Source organism: Teleopsis dalmanni, chromosome 1, assembly GCF_002237135.1.
Source record: "Teleopsis dalmanni isolate 2A chromosome 1, ASM223713v2, whole genome shotgun sequence".
Lineage (NCBI taxonomy): Eukaryota > Metazoa > Arthropoda > Insecta > Diptera > Diopsidae > Teleopsis > Teleopsis dalmanni.
The window spans coordinates 25,697,318-25,701,757 of NC_051846.1; positions in this window are offsets into that span (position 1 = coordinate 25,697,318).

Below are 4,440 nucleotides of genomic sequence, written 5' to 3' on the forward strand. Positions count from 1 at the left end.
TCTTTTATTTTCTGCAAATACAAGTAAAAACCTCTTTTTTCTTCCAACAGGAATATTTCAAACGAACGAAAGTGTTTCGGGGTTGTTCCGCAATTGCACGCTCCGGTTTCACTTTAGTTCCACTTATACTTCCTCTTTTATTATTTTCCACTTCCAATGCGGTGGTAAGTTTTTAATTTTATCGATTTACTAAGTGGCATGGAGCACATGCAGTACAATACTAGAATACCACAGTGTAAAAAGGTCTGAGTTAAGCTTTATTTATGTAAGAAATTACAATTGCCAGTGTAGTTCAATAGCCTGGATTGCACGAACGGGGTGAACTCTGGGGCACATGTGTAATTTAAATGTAATACTCAATATTTACTATAGCTAAAAGGAAAATTTTTATGTACTAATTACCAAGTTCCTTATGCTCTCAAATGCATTAAATAAATAAATAATGAAATAATATTAGAAATACATAATTAAAAACAAATAGAGAACGCACAGCATGAATTCAATTTAAGTTTATGTTTTTCAGATTTACTTTTTATTTAATTTGTAAGATAAGAGCATTTGGTTTAACGTTATCCTTTAGGTTAGGTTAGGTGAAGTGCCTGGAGGAACAAGAAACGACGATTCCTACTCAATTAGCTAAGAAATCCTTTTTGATTCTATATTCCTCTTAAAAGTGGCTGGAATAATTAGTCATATTAAAACATTATCCTTTACAAGATTGAAATAAAAAAAAATTATTTTATATCTATATAATGCATTTTTATATCTCTATTTGTCTACCTAATTTAAGGTAATGATAAATCTCCATATTAAGGATCCAAATAATATGACTTTTTAACAAAATTCTGTTATATTAATATTCTAAGCGTCTAAGCGTTTAAAGCAATAATTGCCTCTCTTCACTCGCTTCTCTTCATTTAGTTACAAAATTAGTTCATTTTCCACAATATTTCTAGGTATTTCTAATTATATTTTAGATTTTCAGCAATATCGTGTTTAAGGCAAAATATCGTGCTTTCTTGTAGAAAATAACATATGCTTTTCCAGCATTAACGCTAATATCAATTCCGGCTGCTTAATCTTATCTGGTCTTTAGATTGCCATTTATGATAATTATAATAGTAGATTAAGATCTCCTCAAAATTTTTAGAACAGTGTCATTCACATATGCAACCAGTTGTATACATTGATCTGTAAATTTATCTGTAATTTTATTCAAAATCGATAATAGAACACTTCTATGGAGAGTTTCTTAATAAGTTCCTTGGTTAATATGGCCTCATTTTATAACTTATTATAGCTTAGAATTCTTGTAATACACAGATTAGTAGCAGTATCGATTGTTAAGTTGTTAAGACTGTTTAAAATAGACTTCGTCGGTACATTAATGAAGGAATCAGCATTGTACAGTGAACCCCTCTATAACGCGGTACCCTTATAACGTAATATTACGCGATTTCAATCCCCCGTATAACATGGGCATTCCTCCATATAACGTTGGAATTTGTACAGTTCATAATTAGCTTCGCGAACCTTTGCACGTGTATATACGGGGTATACGGGAATACCCCTATAATGCATTTTCCTATAACGCGGAAACAATCCACCGCGTTATAGGAGGGATTACTGTATAAAATTACCCCCAGGTGATATTTTTTATATACCATATATAATATATATTTTTTTATATTTAAATACTAGTGCAGTCTCACGCACGCAAGTCTATGAAACTTAAGTTACCGAATAGTTCAATATCTGCAAAAATAATTATATCTTTAGAAGTGTTCTAACAGTTATAAAGAAGCAACAACAAAAATTTTAACTAATATATTGATATTTGCCTGGCCATACAACTCTATTTCGAAAAATTATTTTTAATTTTAAACTGCAGATTTTAAACCCATTAAAAATTCTATGTAGTACAATATTTTATTCTTTTAATTTTTCTGTACATTGTTTAATTTCAGAGCTATGCAAGTTCATGGTAACCATAAATTGTACTTATAATAAAATTCGTTCTTAATGGTTTATAAACGATATTTTAAACATCCCACACACTATTAAATTGACATTATTTATTTGTCTGATCCTTTGTCCTTTTACTTTATTAGATTATTGTACAGAACAAATTTTGCTGACTACTGAAAATGTAATAAGTATGTATATGTAATAAAAACATTTTCTATTCTTTTAAAATTTTATTGAACTCTGTTTTTGCTTTAGTTCTGTTTAAAATTATTTTCAAAATTGTGTTTGAGATAAATTTTTTATGAGCTTTTATAACAATAAGAATACATAAAAGTGATTGCTTATCTGTGATTATTCTATGAAGATTTTTTGTTGCATTTAGTTGGCTCATTGCACAAATGAAATCACTCTGCAGTATTTTACACACATTACCACAGATATATAAAATTACTATTTGAGTTCAAAGACTTTTATTCTTTGTGCTCATGCATAAATTTACAGCATCTTCACATATTAACATTTTATTATTTATACAAAGTCAGAAAATGCACACAATAGCACTTTACGTCTGCTATACGTACAGATACAGATATTGGATTGAGGAAAAGTTCGTTTATTGAATTATGTATCGAAAAAGATTCTCTTTTATCCACAATTATTTAGATAAACAACTGTGTGTGTATATAGAATAGAGATTTTGTTTATAAACTCAAGACTAAAGAAATAAAATATTTTTGATGTTAAAATTGCTGGATAACAGAAAATTGATCCTTAATTAACTTAATTGCCTTTCTACTTCAAAGATTCTATTTTAAGGAATAGAATCTATGAAAGAATCTTTAATAAAATTGGAAGTTTTGTTATGATTTTATTCATTAAATTTGATATTATTTTTTAGGCACTCTTATTGATTCATATTTTCAAATATTCAAATATTAAATTTATGTCTGTAATTCACAAATTCGTTAGTAATTAGTCAGGTCTTCATAAAAGTTAAAAAGTTTACTTCATTGCTTTGGAAATAGAACAGCTGGAACTGAATACATCCCTATTGCTACAAAATAAAATTTTGATTTATAAAATTATAATTAAACCAATATACGGAAGGTCTTCCAAAAGTTCTTTTGGTTGATAAAGCGGAAAAAAAATTTTTTAACTTATAAATACAGCTGATTTGGTATAATATTGCGATATTTCATTTGAAGTTTTATATCAAACAACCAAATTAGAAACAAGAAAATGGAAATTTAATGACAAAGAATTGAAGACAATTCCATTGACAATGAAGAGATTTGATTTGTCATTCCAGTTTCCAGACATAACCTTACGCCAAATATCATATGGAGGAAATACATCCTTGCCTGTGACCGTCCGGAAAAGATTTCATAGATTGCAGGCAGTACGTTTTTTTGTGTAGGACAAACCTCGTAAAGATATACCAAAATTTCCGACTGATGATGTAAGTCTCATTCTGATAAAATCCAAAATTGATTAAGAACCTAGACTCACCAAAATTTGCTCATAAAATGTGCTTAAATGACAATGATTTGCCTTCAATATTAAGCATCATCTAAGATGCATGCAGAAGTCTATACGATGGGTTCTTCGAACGTTAACTGAAACTCAAAAAAATATCGTGTGCCTTTTTCTCAATATGTTTTTAAAAACAAAAAAATGAAATTCCAAAACCTTCAATAGAGTTATAAGAAGTACTGATGTTTGGTCTAAAAATACGAACCAAGACACAAACTAACAGTGTGTGATATGAAGCCCTGAAGATTATAATCTACTCATCAAAGTCATGTAACAGAAGTCAACAAACAACAAAAATGTTAATTTATTTTAATTGAAGAAAGACTGTTTCTTCTCTAAATACTGGATAAATGGTAACTACTAAATTGTGTACTAAAACCTCCTTAGCATAAGTAGTTGAAAATCTCGATAACGCGCCAGTTCACACTGATGAAAAAGCGAAGAAGTTCATTGTGCTCTTAGGGATTGAAATAACTGGCTTAGCATTTTTTCCCTCTTCATCATGATAATGAACCAGCTAACACTGCTGTAAAAACGAATAATTTAATGGATTGAAGAAATATTCATCAAGCACCACTTTCCAGACCCTAGTGCTGTGTGATTTCTTGTTATTAATAACAAAAAAAAAATTAAATGGAAGGTTCAATAATGAGAAGATAATTAGTGCAATCAAATCTCAAAGTTTCAAATTAAAAAAAAATGATTTTGAGTACTGTTTTATATAACGGTTATTTTGACTTTAAAATGTACCTATATAAATTAATAGAAATTATGTCCAAAAAGTTATAAAGATTATAGTTATAAGATTATAATTATTTTAATGAATATTTGTTGTGGCTAATTAAGCAAACTTTTCTCAGCTTCCTCGTATTTACCTAAGTATTAAGGAAATTAATACCAATTTATTATGGCTGTTAGGGTTTTATTTGTAATATTTAA